General features: G+C 43.7%; 1 protein-coding gene across 5 annotated transcripts in view; it reads right to left on the bottom strand.

Moving 5' to 3' along the window:
* Positions 1 to 25,790, bottom strand: part of LOC111837764 (uncharacterized) — a 153,243-nt gene that overhangs the window by 76,760 nt on the left and 50,693 nt on the right. For all 5 annotated transcript variants that reach the window (XM_072705683.1, XM_072705682.1, XM_072705679.1 and 2 more), the window contains one exon: positions 17,717 to 17,773. The gene's annotated coding sequence lies outside the window, so the exon portion shown is untranslated. The remainder of the gene's footprint in view (positions 1 to 17,716; positions 17,774 to 25,790) is intronic.

Raw genomic sequence — 25,790 nt, forward strand, 5'->3', positions numbered from 1 at the left:
TCTCCTTCCCACCTCCCTCCTGACTAGCCCTGACCATCCCTCGTGGCTCCTCCTCGTGTGTCTTGTCCACGTCATCGAACAGATCTCCCGGTTTTCCGACTCTCCTACGCCCGGTTTCAAGACCTCCCTTCTGGATGCTCCTTTGGCTTTGATGAACTGTCTCGGACTGATCTCTGGTTTCGACCCTGCCTGTCTTCTGGATTCGACCCTGCCTCGCCCAAATAAAGGATTCCTGCTCTCACCCGGGTGTTCTGTCGTGACAGAATACCTCGCCCACATAATGTCGATGGAGGATCAGGTAAACCGACTTCAGGAACAGGTTCAGTCCATGACTGAGTTGGTAGGACAACTACTGCAGGAACGAGCTGCACCGGTGTCCCTCCCAGGTTCACCACCCCGATCACTGGTTCCGATCGCCCTACCAAACCGGTATGAGGGAGATCCCGATGCCTGTCAGGCCTTCCTGATGCAGTGTGGACTATATGTCACTCACCACCCTGCTCAATTTCGCTCTGAGGAGGATAAGGTCCACTTCGTGGTCTCCCTCCTGGGGGGTCAAGCTGTGACATGGGCAACGGCATTATGGGCAGAACGTAGCCCCTTGCTTCGCTCGTCCCGGGATTTCCAAGACGCCTTTCGGGCGGTCTTTGTTCACCCCGCCGTCGGTCGAAGCCTAGGTGACCGGCTTCTCGATCTGCGCCAGGGGAATTGCACCGCGGCAGATTTCTCCCTAGAGTTTCGCACCCTGGCTGCCAGGTTACAGTGGCCTGCTGACTGCCTCCAGGTCATATACCGGCGTGCTCTCCGACCGGAATTGGCCTGCAGAGGAGCTGCATGTTTCTTTGATGAATACGTGAAACTCTCCATCTCTCTGGACACCATCATCTGGGAACAACGACGATCAAGTCCTCATGCAGAACGATCCCTGGCCGCTCCCCCAGCTCGATCGGACGAGTCAGAACCCATGATTGTGGGACGTGCACCGCTGATGACGGAGGAGAGAGAACGCCGACTGCGAAGGGGTCTCTGCATCTACTGCGGTGAGACAGGACACGTCTTGCGCACCTGCCCTGTGAGAACCCCTCGACGCAACTCCAGAGAGACACCGGTGAGATACCTTCCTATTCCCTCTATAACACAAACCCAGATGACTGTACCTACTGAACTTATTTGGGCAAAAGGCAGGGTTCCACAGGTAGCCTTAATTGATTCAGGGGCAGCGGGAAATTTTATAGATAAAGATTTCGCGTTGACTAACAACTTCCCGATAGAAACGCTACCACAGCCCCTATGTGTGAAAGGGATAGATGGTGAACCACTAACCTCGGGTCGCGTTACCTCCTGTACTGAATCGGTATTACTAAAGGTAGGACAATGCCATAACGAGAGTATCCAATTTTTACTTATTTCATCTCCGAAAGACCCTATTATATTAGGGTTCCCCTGGTTGAGAGAACATGATCCACGGATAGGGTGGAGAACTGGTGAAATCCAAGCCTGGTCCTCACGATGCTTCCACGCCTGCCTGTCAGTACCCTGTCGAGTTTCTTCGGTAGAGAGCCCTCTTCCGGAGGACCTTTCCGTTATTCCCGAAGAATATCGTCGCTTTTCTAAGGTGTTCAGCAAGAAGGAAGCGTATGGTCTTCCTCCGCACCGCTCTTCAGACTGTGCCATCGACCTCCTTGATGGAGCTACTCTCCCTCAAGGTCGATTATACTCCTTATCTCGAGCGGAGGAGGCTATGCGGACCTACATCTCGGAATCGTTGGAACAAGGTATCATCCGTCCATCTACCTCTCCCGTAGCAGCCGGATTCTTCTTTGTGGGTAAGAAAGACGGTGGCCTTCGCCCTTGTATTGATTATAGAGCTCTAAACGCTATTACCAAAAAAGACGCGAACCGCTACCACTTATCCCCTCCACCCTAGAACAGCTCCGTAGGGCGTGGATTTTTACTAAGCTTGATCTGCACAGTGCTTATAATCTCATCCGGATCTGTGAGGGAGACGAATGGAAGACGTCGTTCCTTACCAGTACCGGACAATACGAATATCTCGTTATGCCGTACGGTTTGGCAAATAGTCCATCTATCTTTCAGGCTTTTATCAACGACATTTTCCAAGATGTACTACATCGGTTCGTGATCACTTACATCGATGACATTCTCATCTATTCGGACAACGAAGCCCAGCACGTTACACATGTCCAGCAAGTTCTCCAAAGATTGGCTGACCATCATCTCTACGTAAAGGGAGAGAAATGCGAGTTCCATCGCTCCACGATCAAATTCCTCGGCTACCTCATACGACCAGGGGAGGTTGCCATGGACCCGAGTAAGATACAAGGTATCCGCGAATGGCCACAACCCAAAACAATCAAAGAACTTGAAAGGTTCCTAGGGTTCGCGAATTTCTACCGTCGCTTTATCCGAGGGTTTAGTGCGGTGGCAGCTCCCCTAACTAATCTACTAAGAGGAGGAACGAAGAGACTCGCGTGGTCAGAAGATGCTACGCAGGCATTCACCGCACTAAAGGAGAGATTCTGCACTGCTCCGGTTCTTCAGCAACCCGACCCCAACGAACCCTTCATCGTGGAGGTGGATGCATCAGAGGTGGGAATCGGAGCCGTGCTCTCCCAAAGAGATCCCCGATCAGGTAAGTTCCACCCTTGTGCCTTCCTCTCAAAAAATCTCAGCCCAGCCGAGTCCAATTACGACGTGGGAAACCGCGAATTGCTTGCCATCAAACGAGCCCTCGAGGAATGGCGACATTGGCTCGAGGGGGCGAAACATCCTTTCAAGGTTCTCACTGATCATCGTAACCTGCAATACCTGCAATCGGCGAGACGACTTAATCCTCGCCAAGCCAGGTGGGCACTTTTCTCTACCCGGTTTAATTTCAAAGTGTCTTTTATTCCAGGAACTAAGAACGTCAAGGCAGATGCTTTATCCCGCTGTTTCCCAAGTCATCAAGCCACCGAAGAACCAACATCAGTGTTACCTTCGTCTTGCTTCGTTGGACCCATCCAGTGGGACTTGGACCGACAACTGCAACAACACAACGAAAGACACACACCCCCCCATGAATTGCCCAGCTGGCCGTACATACGTACCATCTCAGCTACGAAACTCGATCCTTCAGTGGGTTCATACCTCCCTAGGCTCCAGACACCCCGGGGTAACGACAACAACCCGTCTCGTGGCTAAACGCTATTGGTGGCCGGGGTGGCATCGAGAAACCGAGATTTACGTCCTGTCCTGTCCGGTATGCGCCCAGAGTAAGTCTCCGACGCAACCTCCCGCCGGGCTGCTTCAGCCCCTCCCTATTCCCTCTCGTCCGTGGCCCCACCTTTCAATGGATTTTGTCACGGATTTACCTCCCTCGCGAGGACACACCACCATCCTGACGGTAGTAGACCGCTTTTCTAAAATGTGTCGCCTAATCCCTCTTCCTAAACTTCCTTCCGCCTTGGAACTGGGGGAGATACTCTTCCAGTGGATATTCCGCTACTATGGGTTACCGGAGGATATTGTATCAGACAGGGGTCCTCAGTTCACCTCTCGGGCATTCCGAGCATTATGCACCAAAATGAACATCAAAGTGAGTCTGACCACTGCTTACCATTCACAGGCTAACGGACAAGCTGAGCGGGTGAATCAAGACGTAGGTAGAGTACTTCGGACCCTCTGCTCGTCTTAGCCAGATGAATAGTCCCAGTTCCTGCCCTGGACAGAGTACGCACGGAATTCTCTAGTTCATTCGGCTACGGGAATAACGCCTTTCCAGTGTGTGTTTCCAGCCCCCCCTTTTTCCCTGGCAGTCTTCTTCCTCAGATGTGCCTGCCGTCGATCAGTGGTACCGACGTAGTGAACGGGTGTGGCACCAGGCCCATCGACAGCTGTCCCGACGGGCGGAGCAGACCAAAAAGCGAGCCGACCGACAACGCCGAACAGCTCCGATCTATAAGCCGGGATACCGTGTTTGGCATTCTACACAACACCTCTGGTTACCTCGGGTTCGTAAGTTGGGTCCTAAGTACATCGGTCCCTTTTGTGTGATCATGCTCGTGGGACCCATTACTTACCGCCTGCAGCTGCCCAGGTTGTACCGCATCCACCCGGTGTTTCACGTGTCTCTCCTGAAACCCGTTCGCTACAGTCTGGCTCACGCCCCCTCCGATGCTCAAGATCCACCGCCACAGATCCCTTTGACCGACGGCGACGCGTACGCGGTACACTCCCTCTTAGATTCTCGTCGCCGAGGACGGGGTCTGCAGTATCTCGTGGACTGGGTGGGATACGGTCCCGAGGAGAGGTGCTGGGCCCCCGCTTCCGACATTCTGGACCCCTCGTTGATCGCTCAGTTCCATGCTGGCCACCCTTCTCGGCCGAGACCCTGACCGGGGCAGACCGCCACGCTGCACCCGACCGCCGGGTGTCGGTCGTCAGAGGGGGGGCTCTGTCATGACGACGAAGGGTGCCACCCCCAGAAATTAACGCCACGCCTACCCGTCTATTTAAACCCCGCACGGAGATTACTCTGTGCGAGGTATTGTTTGTTATGACACTTCCGAGCGATTCTAATCCCTGTCTCTGTTGCAGCTCCGCTCCGCCCGATTCTCCCTACTCCCTCTGCCCGCGCCTCCTTCTCCTTCCCACCTCCCTCCTGACCAGCCCTGACCATCCCTCGTGGCTCCTCCTCATGTGTCTTGTCCACGTCATCGAACAGATCTCCCGGTTTTCCGACTCTCCTACGCCCGGTTTCAAGACCTCCCTTCTGGACGCTCCTTTGGCTTTGATAAACTGTCTCGGACTGATCTCTGGATTCGACCCTGCTCTCACCCGGGTGTTCTGTCGTGACAATTTTAAAGTCCTTGCATGAGGTCTTGAAAAAAGAGGAGATCCTAAATTTGCTCACACACAATTCTGAAACAGATTGCAACTCTGAAACTCAGTACAAGTCATTTTGTGATGGCAGAAATTTCAAAAGCAATAAATTGCTTTCAGATAACAATCCAGCAATTTCTCTTATTTTGTATGTTGATGACTTTTGAAGTGTGTAATCCACTTGGCACTTCAAGAAAAAAAGCACAAAATTACAGCAGTGTATTGGGTTTTAGCTAATGTACCACCATTGCTTAGGTCATCTTTGACATCAATCTACCTAGCCATTCTCTGCAAAGCTGCTGATATAAAACAGTTTGGTTATAGAGCTGTTTTTGAACCACTGCTAAAAGGTCTGACCAATTTAGAAGAAGAAGAACTTTACATTTCTTCATTAGACATGCGAGTCAAAGGCACCGTATTTTGTATTGTTGCAGACAACCTTGGCGCACACTCTCTCTGAGGATTTGTGGAGAGTTTCTCTAGTTCACATATCTGCAGGTTCTGTCTTGGAGAACGATCTCAGATCCAAGTACTGTAAGTGAAGTTAGAAGTGGAAACTTTTGTGCAAGGACAAAGGAAGAACATAGGGTGCATGTTCAGACTGCACAGGGAGACAAAAGTATGTCTCACTGTTATAGAGTAAAAGAACTGTGCCCAATAACTGAAAAACTAAAACATTTTGATGTTTTATCTGGCTACCCACCTGATTTGCTACACGACCTCTTTGAAGTTATTGTACCTTTGGAGTTGGCACTTTGCCTAAGTAGCTTAATCAAGAGAAAATGTTTCACTCTGGATGAACTGAATAAATTAATTAAAACGTTCCCATACATATGGGCTGATAAAACAGATGCTCCACAACCAATTCCATTGAATTTTGCTGCAAAAAAACTGTTGGAGGGAATGCCCATGAAAATTGGGCTTTGCTTTGCTTCCTCCCCCTGATAATTGGAGAAAGAATACCAGAGAATGAACCAACATGGCTGGTTCTTCTGAACCTTAAGGATATAGTTGAACTTGTACTTTCATCTGTTCATACAGATTCAACTATTTGTTTTCTTGACAGCAAGATTTCTGAGCATCGGCACAGATTCCAGGAAGCTTTCCCTCAGGAAAGGCTTACTCCAAAACACAATTTTCTTGAGCACTATCCACAACTCATAAAATCATTTGGTCCACTAGTTTCTCTGTGGACTATGCGCTTTGAAGCTAAGCACAGCTTTTTTAAGTGCGTGGTGAGGCATACCCACAGTTTTCGAAACATTCTGTTGTCTCTCAGTGAAGCATCAGTTAATGGTTGCATACCATCAACATGCAAATCACATAACTAAGTCTCTACAGACAACAAAACTATCAAATGTGTGTCTGACTGTGCTAAGGGAAGACATTGGTAAAGCCCTTGTAACAGCGTTCCCCAGTGAGTCGTTTGTGCAAATGGCAAACACGGTGTCTTACAGTGGTACTACTTACTCCACTGGAATGATTTTGGCATATGGTTCCACGCTTGCCAGATTTCGTAGAACTCATTCAGATAATTGTTGTAAATGGAAAGGTTGGCTTCATTGTGAAATGTTTAAATGCATGGTATTCTGAACATTTTAGAAGCTCTGAGCTTGAAAACACTAAAAGTGTTAAAGTTATTGAGTCAAGTGAGTTGTCTATTTTCCCAATGGCAGCATACATTGTTTCAGGGAAGCATATGGTGATCCTGAAGCACTGCATTCATTTTCCATAAAGAGCACAATAGCCATTGTACCTGTAGAGCTGTGGTGCAGCAGCAAAAAGGAAAGAGGCAGTCAAGACAGGCTGAGCGCCAAAAACTGTGTGTTTATTATAACGTGCCTAAAACAGCAGAGAGAACCCGCGCTCTCTCCTTGGGCATGCGTCACCAACTCCCACACCCTGCACGCATGAGCAAAAGGTAAGACAATGAATTCTGTCTAAATAGTAGGAGCCCCTACATACCTGGTCATTTAATTGCATAATCAAAAATAGCATCTGCTTCTCTCGTATGGAGTTAAGGTTTTATAAAGAAAATGGGTTACTTGCTGACACTCTGGTTAAAATAGTTTTACTTGATGTTGAATTATTATTTTAAAACCTCGGTGATTTATTGATCAATCTAGTTTTACTTTAGGTACATTACGCTTGAGTGGAAAAGCCTAGCCTCCTCTTGTCATTAACCATATAACAAATGGGTTAAGCTTATTTTGTTTAACTTGGTCAGGATATAAGTTTATTGTTCTCCTATAGAACAATCTGCTTTGGGAAAAAATACCTATGAAAATGTCATGGTTTGACAATGCATAGTGTAACATTAAAAGAAGATTTTTTGAGATGTAATGAGTAGCATCATATCTTACTGCAAAAGTTATATAGTACAAAGCCAAAGCAGTGTGCAAGTTCTGTAAGACTGTTTATGTATTTCTTAAATGTAAAAAAAAAAAAGTACAGATGCCTTTTAAAAATTGAGTATCAGCTGGCTAATCACCAGAGTTAACATTCTACTCTGGTAACTAATGTTTAGTGGGTGTGAAACAAAATTCTGCTGTAAGTCAAACGCAAGTATTATTATTATTTTATTTTTTTACAGACAATGTCTTGTCCAGCTAAACTTCAGGTCATACTTAAGGACCATGACATTCAAAAACTGGACCTACCAAATAGAATCCCTTTAACAGTGGATGAACTTGAATCTATTGTGAAAGATACTTTTCACCTTGAGGGAAACTTTACATTATAAGGATGCTGATTTTGGTGAGGAATATTTTTCTCTTACCTCAACAAATGACATTAAGCACAAAGACAGAATCAAGGTAGTTTACATTGCTGAACCCCCCGTAGTCACTCTGACATTTAGTGATGTGGACAGTTCCTTTGAACGCACAGCAGAGACCTCTGGCAACACTTTAGCAACCTCCAGCATGATTTCAGTAACACCCAGCCGTCCCCATGGCAGCAGTTGCTCACCTGGGGCCTCATGTATAACAACGTGCGTATAATTCACACTAAAACATGGCGTACGGACAGAACTAGGAATGTGCGTAAGCAAGAAAAAATCCAGATGCATAAAACTGTGCGTAAGCACAGATCTACGCACATTCCCTTTATAAATCCGAATGAGCGTGAAATTTTACGTACATGAACGAGCCCACAGCCACCCCCCGACCCGCCCATAATTATGTATATTTGCATATGTAAATCTATATAAACGCCCGCTTTATTCTATGTTGTTCTTAAACAACAATGGATAAACCACGAGGGAAAAAGAAGTATTTCAGCGAGTGCGAAGTGGAGGTCATGTTAACAGAAATCGAGAAAAGTGATATTATTTGGTGGTATAAGTGGCATCAGCAATAAACGAAAGTTTACGGAGTGGCACAGCGTGGCGGAGTCAGTTTAAAGTGTTGGTTCCGAAATTCGCACGGTGGCCGAAAGTGGTAGGACATTAAAATCGACGGCAGGAAAAACGAGCGGCCGCTCACCTTAAGAGTCTTAACAGCACAGGCGGAGGTAGCGGAATTCCCGGTCTCACACCCTTTGAGCAACTAGTTGTTGCGATGATTGGGGACACACTTTTATCGGGTGAGGGGGACGCCGATGTCATCGCGGGTGATTTTTTCTCGTACCATACTTGTTTGAATTACTTGCATGTTTATGAATAACGCGTATGGTGCAGATGCGGTGTTACTTTCGTTTATTCTGTTTGTTTATTCTTACAGACAACAGTACAAGAGGTGCCCCCAATACATTGACAGAGTACATTAATAGAGTGAAAGTGCTTTCCATTTACATAAGCAAATTCGTTCACTGAAGGTTATAGCAATGTGCGCGCAGTCGATAGCTTCGACTACGTTGGGAAAACCGGACATCGCTGCAAATTGCGCTTTAATATTTGCCTGTTCAACCACAGTGTAAGGAAATTTTATATATCTGGGTGACAAGCGAATTATGCCGTCCCATACAGCCGGCATGGCGCGACTCAGAATTGACTGAGAAATACCCGATCGGTCCACAAGTTCTCGCTGAAAAGCACCTGTGGCTAAGAACACGCGAGTGGACAGAACTTGTAAAGGAACAGGTAGCCTATAGCGTAATTCCTCATCGTCTGCTTTTGTAATACTGTAATGTTTAGCACACAGCTCCAAAAGGATTGCTCTTGGAAATCTTAATCGACTTAGAAGCCAGTCATCATCATCATTATAAGCTATGTCTTCCAATAACGCAAGAGCTGCCATGGTAGTTGTAATAGTTCGGTCATTTTCTGCAGTTTTATTGTTACAAATTGATAAAAAAAAATCAGCTGCCGTACATTTGTAAACAACATACAATTAATGTCGGTGTATTTGATAAAGTCAGCGTCATAATTGTGAGTCTGACACAGTGAAACTGCAGTAGCACTCTTTTGCCAGTAGGTGCCTCCATTTTGCCAAATCGAGCAGAAACTTGCGTACGCCTTGTCTGGGGTTGCCGTGAGAATGTGCGTGGCGGTACGGCAAGTTTAGTTTTTATACATCTCGACCTGAGCGTGGAAACGGGCGTGCGCAACATTTTTGTACTAATACTAAATAAAATTATCGTAACAATTTGCATGCATATTTATAAGTAGGATATAAGTAAAAAAAGAAGTTTGAGTAACTTAAATGAAACAATTTGACAACTTAATATTGTCAGAACATTTTAATTAATATTGAGTTGGTTCAACTTAATTATGTTTGTAGAGGTAAAATCAAATCATGTTGGTTGTTACATTACTCTTATTTAAAATTACATGTTCAATTTACTCAATTATGCCAGAGTTGGCATAACTTAAAAAGATGAATGCAAATTGTTACGATAATTTTTTTAAGTAAACCCAACAAATTATTTTTTAGAGTGTATAGAGGGAGAGCCAAGCAGAAGGAGGGAAGTAGAGAAGGAAACGGGGATGATTCAGTCATGCATGAGTGGAAGAGTGATGAGGAAATGGGTGGGTCAGTTTCAGATTGGAACATGAACAGCACCAGCAGCAATAAAGAGGCGTAAATGAGGAATGATAAATGATGGGTACAGAGAACAGCACTGCGGGAACACACACAAACACATGTGTGTGTGTAGCCATACACAGGGGCAGGCAGGTGGGTGGACACTCGGATGTCCTTGCCCCTCTCTCACTCCCTCTTAGGCTGCCTGTACCTCATGGCTTCATGTGCTTAACATTACCACTTTTGGGCAGACAGCATGACCAAAACAATTGGGGCATGTGACACCATGGGACTGCGACAAGGGGAACAGCAGGAAGTCAGGGCACTAGAAAGCAGGCCAGCAGACAAGGACTAGCAGTAAGTAGAGAGCTAAGGGACTGTAAACAGCAAAGGAGTGTGAGACAGCAAAAGGGAAAAGGGAGAGAAAGGAGGGATATGCAGAAGGCAGGAGTGATGTGTGAAGGGTGTGTGTGTGAGAGTTTAATATGTGCTAAAGGCCTGAATTATATAATAGTGTTTCCTGAAAGACCCATGTACACAAGGGTTAAGGTGTTAAGTCATTCAGTGTTACATTATTGTAGTTGGGTAGGTTTTATTTGTTATGTATTAAGTGTTTTGTATTTGAATTTAGATACTTAAGGTGTGCGTGTGTGTGTGCGCAATTTAGGTGCTACCAGGTAAGCATTGTGGGAGATATAAAAGTAAATCAAAAAGTATTCAGTCAGGAGGGGACCACATGGGGCATAAAGGTGCCCCTGCTCCTACTGAGAAGGATAAGAAGACAGCTGGGTAGCTGGCTGACAGAGACAGGGCTCTGTGCACTGCTGCTGGGTAAGATTGCAGACAGTTACCTGCAGAAGCAGAGGACTGAGATGCTCAATAGGATGGTTACTCACACGCTTCAGACATTTACTAGACAATGTAATGTCTGTTCTGGAGCTGCATTGCAGAATTCTTATTGTTCTTTAGAGCGCTTGGATGTCTAGCTGCTCTAAAGAGCTGCTGCTCTAGTGCATTGCACTTCCCATACTGAATACTGCTGAATAAATTCTGTGTTCAGTTAATAAGATTCTACCAAAAGTCAAAAGGCATTACTTCATCATAGCATTGTAAACAGCCGATTACAAGCACGAAGTGCTTATGTTCGAAGCCAACTGTGTGGTTTAGCATTTTAGAGCTAAGTTAAACCAGCAATAAGCAATGATATTCAACAGAGGTTTGGGCCGATGTCATTTCAGAGCTGCACACCAAGTTTCCCAACAATGCTCATACGTGTAACCAAATTGGACAGATACCCCCATATGTTTGGCATCTTACTTCTAGGTCAGGGAAATCTGACCCAGAAGTAAGAGGACATCTGTGCATGATTACAGGCACTTATCACCAATTAATAAAAGCAGAGAGGTAAACAGGCACATTGATGCAGAAGCCAGAAGACCCTTCCACAGGTAAACTCTGTCATTAAACCTGCTGGTCTCCCTAGCACTCAGAAATTAAACAAAATATGCCAAAAGATACATAATCTAAACACTGAAGACTCTTTGTATGAGTGCAGAAACACTACTCACAATAAGTTAGGGATATTGTGAGAGACTTAGTGGATGTCATACATACTGTGTGTTTCACTTCAGACATTTTTGGGATAGGGAGGCAATTGTATTGGGGTGATAGACACACCTCATTTTGTGTTTTCCATGTAATGGTCTCATTGTGTACAGGTGTGTCTTAAATTGGGGCCAATACCAAAAGACAACCTTTTTCAATATGGCATCAATTTCAACAGTCTGTGGGTATAAAAAGCTGGTATTGTCAGTAAGTCATTCCAAGTTCATCATTCAAACAGCCATGAACACACGACGTCACTTAACGGACGAGCAGCGCCACCTGGCCATGGCGCGCCTTCAGGTCGGTGGCAGGCAGTCAGATGTTGCTCGTGAACTTGGTGTGTCTCAAAGTGTCATCAGCAGACTTGCATCAAGACACAGAACTACTGGCAGAGTTCAGGACAGACCCAGGAGTGGAGCCCCACGAGTGACAGACCGCAACGATGACCAGTACCTAAGGACCTATGCACTCAGACATCGTCATGCAACTGCCACACAGCTGCAGGCCCGTTTACGAGATGCGCGGGGTACTAGGGTCTCCAGACAAACCATTCGCAACCGACTCCACCGCTTTGGCTTGAATGCCAGACGACCGTTGCAGGTGACTCGACTGACACCAAGACACTGCCGAGAACGTTTGCAGTGGGCACAAGACCATGTAAACTGGACAATGCAGCAGTGGTCTACCATCCTGTTCACTGATGAGTGTCGGGTCACCTTGCACAGAAATGATGGTCGTCAGCATTGCTGGAGAAGGCGAGGTGAGCGATACGCTGAGGTCAACATGGTCCCCTGGGTTTGCTTTGGTGGAGGAGGTGCAACAATCTGGGCAGGCATCATCAGTCAGTGCAAAACAGATTTGGTTATTGTACATGGCTCAGTCACTGCACGTTCTTACCTCAGAGACATCATAGAACATAAGAACATAAGAACATAAGAAATTTACAAACGAGAGGAGGCCATTCGGCCCATCAAGCTCGTTTGGGGAGAACTTAGCTAATAGCTCAGAGTTGTTAAAATCTTATCCAGCTCTGATTTAAAGGAACCCATGGTTTTAGCTTCCACTACAATAGCAGGAAGACTATTCCATACTCTGACTATACGCTGTGTAAAGAAGTGCTTCCTCAAATTTGTTTTAAAATGTTCTCCCGCTAATTTCCACTTATGGCCACGAGTTCTAGTATTTAGACTAATATTGAAATAGTCATTTGGCTGAACAGCATCCAGACCCGTTAGAATCTTATAGACCTGAATCATATCCCCCCTTAGTCTCCTTTGCTCAAGGCTGAACAGATTCAGTTCCGCTAACCTCTCCTCATAAGACATTCCTCTAAGACCAGGAATCATTCTCGTAGCTCTTCGTTGCACCTTTTCTAAGGCAGCAATGTCCTTCTTGAGGTGTGGTGACCAAACCTGCACACAGTATTCTAGGTGGGGTCTTACCAAGGAATTATATAAGTGTAACATCACCTCCCTTGACTTAAACTCCACACATCTAGAGATATAACCCAACATTCTGTTCGCCTTTTTTATTGCTTCCCCACATTGGCGAGAGTGGGACATGGAAGCATCAACATACATACCGAGATCTTTCTCGTAATCAGCTACCTTTATTTCAGTGGAACCCATAAAATATCTGTACTGTATATTTCTGCTCCCTGCATGGATTACCTTACATTTATCTGTGTTAAATTTCATCTGCCAAGTATCAGCCCATTCGCTAATTAAATCCAGATCCCGTTGAAGCCTCTCTGCTGCTAGATTAGTATCTGCTACCCCGCCCACCTTAGTGTCGTCTGCAAATTTAACCAGTTTACTGTATGTATTCGTGTCAATATCATTAATGTAAATTAGGAACAATAGTGGTCCTAAAATTGAACCCTGCGGTACCCCACTATAAACGGAGGCCCACTGTGACATAGTGCCTCTAATAACTACTCGCTGCTTCCTATCAGTTAGCCAGTTTTTGATCCAAGCTGCCACAGTTCCTAAAATTCCTGCAGCTTTAAGCTTTAACAAGAGCCGTTTGTGGGGGACAACATCAAAGGCTTTCTGGAAATCTAAGTAAATCACATCATAGGCCTTTTTGTGATCAATTTCACTTGTAGCTTCCTCAAAGAATTCAAGCAGATTCGTTAAGCAGGATCTACCTCTCCTAAATCCATGTTGGCTATCCTTTATAATGTTATTTGCATCTAGGTAATCTACCATTTTCACTTGAATTATAGCTTCCATTATTTTTCCAGTAATGCTAGTTAAACTGATTGGCCTATAGTTTGCTGGATTACTTCTATCCCCTTTTTTGAATATGGGTGTTATATTAGCATGCTTCCAATCTGATGGTACCACACCGGCAGATAACGATTTCTGGAATATTAAAGTCAAAGGTTGGCTAATAATATCCCTCATCTCTTTCAAGACTATAGGTAAGATGCCATCAGGCCCCTGCAATTTATTTATTTTGAGTTTAGCTAGGCTTAGTATCACATCAACCTCAGTTATACATATATTGGTCATAGACGATGCTGTATTTGTATTAATTGGTGGCAAGTTACTTGTGTTCTCTATTGTGAACACCCTTGAAAAATAATCATTAAACTCGTTTACCATATCAATTTCGTTATCAATTATAAGGCCCTTACTATCCTGCAAATTAGTGATTTCAGCTTTTAGTGCTCTCTTGGAGTTAAAATATTGGAAGAAACCTTTACTGTCATGCTTAGCCTCCAATGCAATTTTTCTTTCTACATCCCTCTTTGATAGCCTAATGTCATTTTTTAACTCTGCCTGTAGACTTAGATACTCCTGCTTGATTTTGAAATCATTAGTTATTTTCCAGTTGTGGAACAGAGCCCTTTTCCTCCTGACTTTATTCTTAATTTCCTTAGTAAACCACCTTGGTTGTCGTTTCCTAGATTTAGTTTTGCTGGAAACAGGTATGAAGTCCTCTTGCACTTGCAACAATGTGCTTTTGAAAAATTCCCATGCCTCTTCAACTGTTTTGCTATTTAACTCTGTCCAGTTTACAGTTTCTAATTTCCGTCTCATACCATTAAAGTTAGCCTTCCTAACATTGTATACTTTTAATTTAGACTTTGCTCATCGTACACTAAAATTAACCTCGAATTTAACCATGTTATGATCACTACCGTACAATGGGTCTAAAACCTCTAATTTTCCAATCCTATCCTGGTTATTACAAAAAACGAGATCAAGAAGGGCTTCTCCCCTGGTAGGAGTATTAACAAACTGAGTAAAAAAACAATCCTGTACTAATTCCACCATCTCAAGTTCATTTACAGAAGAGCCAGAGACTGTGTCCCACTGTATCCCAGGTAAATTAAAATCACCCATAACCACCACATCATTTTTATTACTCATAATCCTGATATCATCATATAATATTCTGCTTTCCTCTACAGCTACATTAGGTGCCCTATAACAAACCCCGACAATTAGGCCATTTGAATCTTTAGCATCAAGTTTGATCCATACAGCTTCTGAATTTTTATTTTTATCAGTGAGATCCCTTGCCTGCAAGTTTTCTTTTACGTATACTGCAACACCACCTCCCTTCTTGCCTATCCGGTCTCTACGGAACAACGTATAACCATCCATATTATATTCATCACCATCATTGTCACTCATCCATGTTTCAGTTATTCCTATAATGTCGTAATTGTCTGAAGAAATTAAAGCCTCTAAGTTATTAATTTTGTTTCTAATACTCCTAGCATTCAAATACAGTCCACTAATGGTAGGCCTTTTACAGTGTCTACTTTTAATATTTAATTGGGCTTTCCGTCTCTCCCCACATAAATTCTTAACTGACCTCCCTGCCCCCCCAGTCCCTAGTTTAAACATTCCTCAACTATTCTGCACATACGCCTCCCCAATACACTGGTTCCCCTATGGTTCAGATGCAACCCGTCCGGCTTGAACAGGTCCCACCTGTTCCAGAAGGTCTTCCAGTGCCCCATAAACCTGAACCCCTCTTTCCTACACCACCATTTTAGCCACGCATTTAATCCCCTTATCTCAGCTAATTTTGCCTGACTTGCACGTGGCACGGGAAGTATTCCAGAGAATACCACCGTGGATGTTCTGCTTCTAAGCTTATCCGCGACTTCTATAAATTTATCTTGCAGAACAGCCCTTCTGCCCTTTCCTATGTCATTGGTGCCAACATGCACCACGACCACTGGATCCACCCCGGCTGGGGCCAAAAGCCTGTCCACTCGATCTGGAAGGTCCCCTACCTGGGCACCAGGCAGGCAAGACACCGTACGGGACCCTCTATCACGGGTGCACACATAACTATCTACACCTCTTATAATTGAATCCCCTACTACCACAACCTCCCTCCTACTGGGGTTAGGTGGCTCCTTGGTGCCCAAGGGCCCACCTGCCTCCCCAGTCTCTTCCGGCTCTAAAGCTGGAAGCACCTGAAAGCGGTTAGAAACCGTTACTTCAGGTGATGCCGCCTCTGTGAACTGTGTACGCCCTTTCAGAACCCATCATCATCCCCCAATTCTGCCAGCACACCCCCAACTTTCTGTTCATGGATGATAATACTCCACATCGTGGCAGAATTGTCACAGCTTGACTTCAGGAAGTTGGAGTGCCTCATATGGTATGGCCATCAATGTCCCCTGACCTGAACCCCATAGAGCACGTCTGGGACCAGTTGAAGCAGAGACTAGATGATCGTACCCCACCCCCACGTGACCTGAAAGAACTGCGTGTAGCACTTGTGGAAGACTGGAACGCATTGCTTCAGGACAACATCATGAGGCTAGTGAGGAGTCCCTGATATTGTCTAAATTTTTGGGGTAATAAATATTAAGCTAATGACAATGGTGTTCTCATACATTATTAATAATATCAAAGGGAACTTTTACATATTTTATTAACATTCAGAGCAAATTGAAAAAGCACTCATCACTACATTACAATATCCCTAACTTATTGTGAGTAGTGTATATACACTCACCTAAAGGATTATTAGGAACACCTGTTCAATTTCTCATTAATGCAATTATCTAATCAACCAATCACATGGCAGTTGCTTCAATGCATTTAGGGGTGTGGTCCTGGTCAAGACAATCTCCTGAACTCCAAACTGAATGTCAGAATGGGAAAGAAAGGTGATTTAAGAAATTTTGAGCGTGGCATGGTTGTTGGTGCCAGACGGGCCGGTCTGAGTATTTCACAATCTGCTCAGTTACTGGGATTTTCACGCACAACCATTTCTAGGGTTTACAAAGAATGGTGTGCAAAGGGAAAAACATCCAGTATGCGGCAGTCCTGTGGGCGAAAATGCCTTGTTGATGCTAGAGGTCAGAGGAGAATGGGCCGACTGATTCAAGCTGATAGAAGAGCAACTTTGACTGAAATAACCACTCGTTACAACCGAGGTATGCAGCACAGCATTTGTGAAGCCACAACACGCACAACCTTGAGGCGGATGGGCTACAACAGCAGAAGACCCCACCGGGTACCACTCATCTCCACTACAAATAGGAAAAAGAGGCTACAATTTGCACGAGCTCACCAAAATTGGACAGTTGAAGACTGGAAAAATGTTGCCTGGTCTGATGAGTCTCAATTTCTGTTGAGACATTCAAATGGTAGAGTCAGAATTTGGCGTAAACAGAATGAGAACATGGATCCATCATGCCTTGTTACCACTGTGCAGGCTGGTGGTGGTGGTGTAATGGTGTGGGGGATGTTTTCTTGGCACACTTTAGGCCCCTTAGTGCCAATTGGGCATCGTTTAAATGCCACGGCCTACCTGAGCATTGTTTCTGACCATGTCCATCCCTTTATGACCACCATGTACCCATCCTCTGATGGCTACTTCCAGCAGGATAATGCACCATGTCACAAAGCTCGAATAATTTCAAATTGGTTTCTTGAACATGACAATGAGTTCACTGTACTAAAATGGCCCCCATAGTCACCAGATCTCAACCCAATAGAGCATCTTTGGGATGTGGTGGAACGGGAGCTTCGTGCCCTGGATGTGCATCCCACAAATCTCCATCAACTGCAAGATGCTATCCTATCAGTATGGGCCAACATAAAGAATGCTTTCAGCACCTTGTTGAATCAATGCCACGTAGAATTAAGGCAGTTATGAAGGCGAAAGGGGGTCAAACACCGTATTAGTATGGTGTTCCTAATAATCCTTTAGGTGAGTGTATATGAGATGGCCCACAACATATGACACAGTACTGCACAGAATAAGGCATAAAGCATTACCTTCTCCGGCTGTCTTCCATATGTCAACCGCGGGTTATTCCTCCTTTTATATAAAGCCTGTAAAATAAAGGTAGCCAGGTTAAAATAGACAGGATTTATCCGTCCCATATGAATAAGCCTCAAACAGCCCATGCTCCTCATTTCTCGGCATTTACATTTTCTCCTGCCCCTTCCTCTTTCGGCATGGAGGTGAGTCAACACCCCTATTCTTTTTCAACATGCCAACAGAGAAAGCTGGCCCATCAACAGGGCCATGGATTCACCACCACTAAGAAACCAATGGGAAAATGACTGCTGGCCTGTAATAAGATGCTTCTCTTACCGTCCATTAGCCAGTGATGTTCACAGGAGACACATTAATGCCTCACACAGCATCAGTAAATAAAGCATTAGCACTTCATTCTTGTCACCTGATTTGGAATTTATGTGTATAACGCATTAATTCATGCAATCAATTTTGAAATAATATTGCGCTATTATTTTTAATTATGTTAACACACACTTGCAGACCCTGCCCGTAGAGCCCTGTTTGGGGTCAGGACATTTATTGAGTTTATTGTACCACAATCCTCCATCTGCTCCCATCATGTTTTTTAGCCTGTTGAAGTTACCATAGTTTCTGACTGGAATCCCCAATTGGGACAACGCATGTGCAGGAACACCAGTGTTGATTTGCGAGGCTATATAAAAAAAATCTAAAAGCAAGGAGAAACAGACAAATACTTTAATGACAAAATGAATTCCTTTGCTTTTTATTGCTCATTACATGACACATTACAAATCTATCTTTTAAATATTGAATTTCACTACCATGTGGAATATTGAGCATGAAAAATTCAGATTAGAATCTTCAAATTCTTGAAACAGCATCCAGATTTGTTAGAATCTTATATACCTGGATCATGTCCCCCCTTAGTCTCCTTTGCTCGAGGCTAAACAGATTCAGCTCAGCTAACCTCTCCTCATAACACATTCCTCTAAGACCAGGAATCATTCTCGTAGCTCTTCGTTGCACCTTTTCTAAGGCAGCAATGTCCTTCTAGAGGTATGGTGACCAAACCTGCACACAATTTTCTAGGTGGGGTCTTACCAAGGAATTATATAAGTGTAACATCACCTCCCTTGACTTAAACTCCACACACCTAGAGATATAACCCAACATTCTGTTAGCCTTTTTTATTGCTTCCCCACACTGGTGAGAGTGGGACATGGAAGCATCAACATACATACCGAGATCTTTCTCGTAATCAGCTACCTTTATTTCAGTGGAACCCATTAAATATCTGTACTTTATATTTCTGCTCCCTGCATGGATTACCTTACATTTATCTGCATTAAATTTCATCTGCCAGGTATCATCTGCCCAGTCCCTAATTAAATCCAGATCCCGTTGTAGCCTCTCTGCTGCTAGATCAATATCTGCTACACCACCCACCTTGGTGTCATCTGCAAATTTAACCAGTTTACTATATGTATTGGTGTCAATATCATTAATGTAAATTAGGAACAATAGTGGTTCTAAAATTGAACCCTGCGGTACCCCACTATGAACGCAGGCAAACTGTGACATTGTGCAGCAACTACTCATTGCTTCCTGTCAGTTAACCAGTTTTCGATCCAAGCTGCTATAATTCCTAAAATCCCTGCAGCTTTGAGCTTAGGCAAGAGCCGTTAGTGGGGGATCAAACGTCTTTTGGAAATCTAAGTAGATCAAGTAGGCCTTTTTGTGGTCAATTTCTCTCGTAGCTTCCTCAAAGAACTCAAGTAAATTCGTTAAACAGGATCTACCTATCCGAAATCCATGTTGGCTATCCCTCAGAATGTCATTTGCATCCAGGTAATCTACCATTTTCACTTGCATTATAGCTTCCATTATTTTTCCAGTAATGCTAGCTAACCCTCTGGGGTCTAGGGGTAGGAAACACACTTTCACTGACTAGGGCATGATCACACATTTCTTCAAATATCATAAACTTAATTCATGGTAAATTATTTCTTATATATTTGTTTTGCCATTACATTCATCTTCATTTTAATGTACAGTGGTAACTCGGTTCTCGAACTTAATCCGTTCCGGACGCCGGATCGAATCCTAAAAAGTTCGAGTTCTGATCAAATTTTTCCCATAAGAAATAATGGAAAACCAATTAATTGGTTCCCGGCCCCCCAAAATTACACCTAAATATGTTTTTTTTTTTTTTTTTTTAAGCATTTAAACACAAAATGAACAGGATAAAACAAGAAGAGCATTTTTTTCTTAATGGCTTCCAAAACGATAAAGATCTTATCCCAATATTACCCCTATCCTGCCCCGATCGTCCGCTCCTTCCGTGTGCCACGCCCCCTCGTTAACTTCGTGTGGGATCCCCATGTGATCAGCTGTTTCTGGTTGTTGTCATTAGTCCTCTGTATTAAGTCCGCATTTCAGTTTGTTTCCCCAGTCCAGTCATTGGGTACGTTCGACTTGTTTACAGCGCTGGCTTAAAGCAACGCATTCTGATCCTGACGCAATGCATTATGGTTAGATGCATTGCGACCTCACACCCGGCTGCACAAACTGGAACCGCCTCCGTGACGACACACCTTTGCCCTTATTAGCTGAAGAGTTTAGTTACACGCATGACGTTTGTATCCCAGGCAGTTCCGATGCGTAATCTGCTATTTCTCCTGAATATCATGTAAAGCAGTGAGAACTGGTTTTCAGTTAATTTACCTGGTAAAATAAAGTTTAAATAAATGGCATAAATGCTCTAATAGTACACGTAAGTTAGTGGTTTATTTATTGTTAGTTACTGTAATGTTGCGCTGCTTTATTTGGTTAATCGTCCAGTCTGTGAAGAAGGCATTCAAGTAAGAATTGCATTGTAGCATGACTCATTTCCTGGCGCGTACAATTTATATTAGGTCAGTTCACGGTTCGACTTATGATATTCAGATCGAGTTCTAGGTCAAACCGGTTTGTTCGACTTTCAAGAAATTCGAGAACCGAGGTACCACTGTATATTGTAAATATGTCAGATTTTTGTTAAGTTTGAAATTTGACATCAAAGTATAGACATTGCAAAATGCAGTTTGGAACACTTGCAGAAACATTATAAAAGTACATAGTAAGCAATGCTGGCAGTTTGTTTTGATCCCAGATATCTGATCACCAAAGTCTTCGCTACGTGAAGATGACTAAATGGTGTAGTTGCAACATTCAGTTGGACAAATAAATAAAAGCTAACTCATGTCACTATTTCTGGCTCTTTTCATTGAATATGTAGCAACTTTCATGTGTATGAATGAGCCATTGACACCTGGCCACATCCTCCCCTCATTTTATGGCGCTGATGGGGATGTATCCGCTGCGTTGTTCATCAAATTACCATGCGAATGCGATTTGAATGCAGCTATTTAGAATGTGAATAGCGATCTTCGGGTGACAGAGCTACTACACGAACCCTGATGCAGGTAAAACAAAGTATGGTGACATAGTTGATTTTTTTGGTCAAAGACAACGCTGTATTCGCACTAAATGGTGGTAAGTTACTCATCTTCTCTACTGTGAACACCTGTGTAAAACAATCATTAAACTCATTTACTATATCAATTTCATGTTGTGTCGTGTCGTGTCGTCGTGGGGTTTCCTCCGTGCACTCCGGTTTCCCCCCCACAGTCCAAAGACATGCTGAGGCTAATTGGAGTTCCTCAATTGCCCATAGGTGTGCTTTGTGTGAGTGAATGGTGTGTGAGTGTGCCCTGTGATGGGCTGGCCCCCTGTCCAGGGTTGTTCCCTGCCTCGTGTTACCTATAGTGTTAAAAGAGATGAGGGATATTATTTGCCGACCCTTAACATTACTGTTTCAAAAATCCTTATCTGAAGGTGTGGTACCTTCTGATTGGAAGCATGCCAACATAACGCCCATTTTCAAAAAAGGGGATAGAAGTAATTTGTCAAACTATAGGCCAATCAGTCTAACTTGTATAACTGGTAAAGTTATGGAGGCTATAATCAAAGAGAAAATGGTAGATTACCTGGACTCAAATAACATTTTGAGGGATAGCCAGCATGGATTTAGGAGAGGTAGATCCTGTTTAACAAATCTGTTGGAGTTTTTTGAGGAAGCTACTCAGGAAGTTGATGATAAGAAGGCCTATGATGTCATCTATTTAGATTTCCAAAAGGCTTTTGATGTTGTTCCCCACAAGAGGCTCTCACTTAAATTCAAAGCGACAGGTATTTTAGGAACTGTAGCGACTTGGATTGATAACTGGTTAACGGATAGGAAGCAGCGAGTAGTTATAAGAGGCTCGATGTCACAGTGGGCCTGCGTTCATAGTGGGGTACCGCAGGGTTCAATTTTAGGACCACTTTTGTTCCTAATTTACATAAATGATATAGACACCAATATATACAGTAAACTGGTGAAATTTGCAGATGACACCAAGGTGGGTGGTGTAGCAGATACTGAACTAGCGGCTCAGCAGCTACAGCGGGATCTTAATTTAATTAGTGACTGGGCTGACACCTGGCAGATGAAATTTAACATAGACAAATGTAAGGTACTCCATGTAGGGAGCAGAAATATAAAGTACAGGTATTTTATGGGACCTACTGAAATAAAGGTAGCTGATTATGAGAAAGACCTTGGTGTGTATGTTGATGCTTCCATGTCTCATTCTCGCCAGTGTGGGGAAGCAATAAAAAAGGCCAATAGGATGTTGGGGTACATCTCCAGGTGTGTGGAGTTTAAGTCAAGGGAGGTAATGCTAAGATTATACAATTCCTTGGTGAGACCTCACCTAGAATATTGTGTACAGGTTTGGTCACCATATCTTAAAAAGGACATAGCGGCCTTAGAAAAGGTGCAGCGTAGGGCCACAAGAATGATTCCTGGTCTTAGAGGAATGTCATACGAGGAAAGGTTATTTGAGCTAAATCTGTTCAGCCTCAAGCAAAGGAGACTGAGGGGGGACATGATCCAGGTCTATAAGATTCTAACAGGTTTGGATGCTGTTCAACCGAATAGTTACTTCAGCATTAGTTCAAATACAAGAACTCGTGGCCATAGGTGGAAATTAGCGGGAGAACATTTCAAACTGGATTTAAGGAAGCACTTCTTTACACAGCGTGTAGTCAGAGTATGGAATAGTCTTCCTGATAACGTAGTGCAAGCTGAATCCTTGGGTTCCTTTAAATCAGAGCTAGATAAGATTTTAACAACTCTGAGCTATTAGTTAAGTTCTCCCCAAGCGAGCTCGATGGGCCGAATGGCCTCCTCTCGTTTGTATAGTTCTTATGTTCTTATGTTCGTGCCCATTGCTTCCGGGATAGGCTCCGGACCCCCCGCAACCCAGTAGGATAAGCGGGTTGGAAAATGGATGGATGGATGGATTTCATTTTCAATTATAAGGCCCTTACTCTCCTGCAAATTAGTGATTTCAGCTTTTAGAGCTCTTCTGGAGTTAAAATATTGGAAGAAACTTTTATAATAATATATAATGATAAATAAATTTATTTTTGTATAGTGCGTTATCGCAACATTACATTGTCTCAAAGCGCTTTACAGCATCCCCACCCAAAGCCCCCAGTGAGTACGCCATAGGCAACAGTGGCAAGGAAAAACTACCTAGAAGGAAGAAACCTTGGGAGGGACCAGACTCAAAGGGGGAGCCCATCTTCCAGGGGCCGGCAGGGAGAGCCAAATAGTAGAGATGGCTAAGTGCTGAGTCACTGTCCAAATCATAAAATTTGAGATACAACCGGGGAGCAGTGGGGAGATGACAAGCCGGTGCCGAAGCTCCTTCCAAACCGCAGGCAACCAGAAGTAAGGCAGCGGGTCATACATGGAAGATGACACAGGCAGAACGGTGAGCTGGATGCAAGGACGTCATGGGTAGTGGCGACGTCACATGTAGCAGGGTGTGCTGGACATCTTGATTGATTGATTGAGGTCTCCAGGCACTCCCCAGGAGGAGTAGGGGAAATAAAATGTGCAATTAGTCAAAGTAGGGGAGACTATAGGCAGTGCTAACAGTTAGGTGAGTGCAATATGAAGTGCAATGTGCAAGCTCCAGCTGATATGGCTATGGCAGCATAAGTAGGAGAGAGAGGCAAGTGGGAATGCAGGCATGGGGAATCTCTGAAATTTCAGCACTCCAATTCCACAAGCGATTGTGAAGCTAGTGTAGTACCCCTGGCAATTGCATTGCATTTATTTTAATAAAATGGTTATACAGTCATTGACAAAAGTCTTGTCACATAAGGACATAGTAACTTAAAAAGGCATATAACTTTATTTCTAATCAATCAATTGTTACAATGAATGGATCAATTTAATGCCAAGGGCGTTCACATTAATAACTGGGTGCAAAATGAAACAGTCAAAAAGTGTCCTGATGTTCACAGCTTGTTAAAGTCCATAACACCTGTTTTTCCAAGGACAAAAGTCTTGTCATGTCTTTTAATGATTCAAACAATCACAGATTAGAGGTTCACCTGTGACAAATATTGTAATTAACATAATCCCAGGTGTGTATAAAAAGATCCCCAGCAAACCAGACCTTCACTTAAAGTGCAACCTGACTTCTGACAACATGCCAAAGATTCAGCCACAGACCAAGTGCTGAGGTGGCAGACGTCATTAATGTATCCAAACATCAAGTGGAGAGGATTAAAAAAAGATATGAAGAAACTGGTGATGTTCATGACAGGCCCAGGTCAGGCAGACCCCGTAAGACAACTCTTTGAGAGGACCATTTGTTACTTCGAAAGTCCAGGGCCAACCCTTTTTCGACTGCAGCAGAGCTACATCAGAAATGATCACCAGAAACCGCTGTGTCTACAAGAACAGTTTCTCGAATTCTCGCACGCAGTGGTCTCCATGGCCAAATTAGTGCTCAGAAACCAGCATTAACAAGAACACAACAAAAAAAGCATGTTGAATTTTCCAAGGCCCACAGCTTGCAGCAAGGATGGACAGAGGCAAAGTGGCAGAAGGTTGATTTTTCTGACGAATCATCCATTGAACTACATACCAAATGCCGCAAATACTGCAGGAGACCTGTTGGAACCCGCATGAACTCAAAATTCACCCAGAAAACAGTCAAGTTTGGTGGAGGAAAAATCATGGTTTGGGGTTACATCCATGGGGGTGTTCGAGAGATCTGCAGAGTAGATGGAAACATCAACAGCCTGAAGTATCAAGATATTCTTGCTGCCCATTACATTCCAAACCATAAGAGAGGGCAAATTCTGCAGCAGGATGGTGCTCCTTCTCATACTTCAGCCTCCACATTGAAGTTCCTGAAACTGAAGAGGATCAAGGTGCTCCAGGATTGGCCAGCCCAGTCACCAGACATGAACATTATTCAGCATGTCTGGGGTAAGATGAAGGAGGAGGCTTGGAAGACGAAACCAAAGAATCTAGACGAACCCTGGGAGTCCTGCAAAACTGCTTTCTTTGCCATTCCAGATGACTTCATCAACAAGTTATTTTAGTCATTGCCAAGACGTATGGATGTGGTCCTCCAAGCTCATGGGAGTCATACACATTATTATTTTTTTTTCCAAGGCACCATGGCTTTATGTTCTGATGTTATTGTAGCATGTTTGTGTATTCTAAATGAAGTATATGTATAATTTCTACATTATTTTTGTATATGACAAGACTTTTGTCCAGGCAAAAGTTGACCTTTCTGTCCTAATTCCATGACAAAACTCAATGAATGATGCAAAGCTTTATTTTGGTATAATAAGCATAATCTAGAGGGCTTTGCCTTTTCTTATAAGCCATTTCTGATTCCAACTGATTAACTACAGGTCAAGTTATTATTTGTTGTTCCTACAACTTGGTTAAGCGACAAGACTTTTGTCAGGCACTGTATGTAATGGCAGAGTTAGTAAATTTATGAAGTTTAGTTTTAATGCTTAACAGTGGTTTTGATTTTATATACGTTCAGCATGGAGACAATAAGGCTGTTTAAAATTAGTTCAGGGAAGAAAAAAAATATATATATATATATATATTTATATTATATATACAGTATATATATAACAACGTGTGATTGGTTAGGGGTTAGCCTGTCAAAA

This window comes from Paramormyrops kingsleyae, chromosome 23, assembly GCF_048594095.1.
Source record: "Paramormyrops kingsleyae isolate MSU_618 chromosome 23, PKINGS_0.4, whole genome shotgun sequence".
Taxonomy (NCBI): domain Eukaryota; kingdom Metazoa; phylum Chordata; class Actinopteri; order Osteoglossiformes; family Mormyridae; genus Paramormyrops; species Paramormyrops kingsleyae.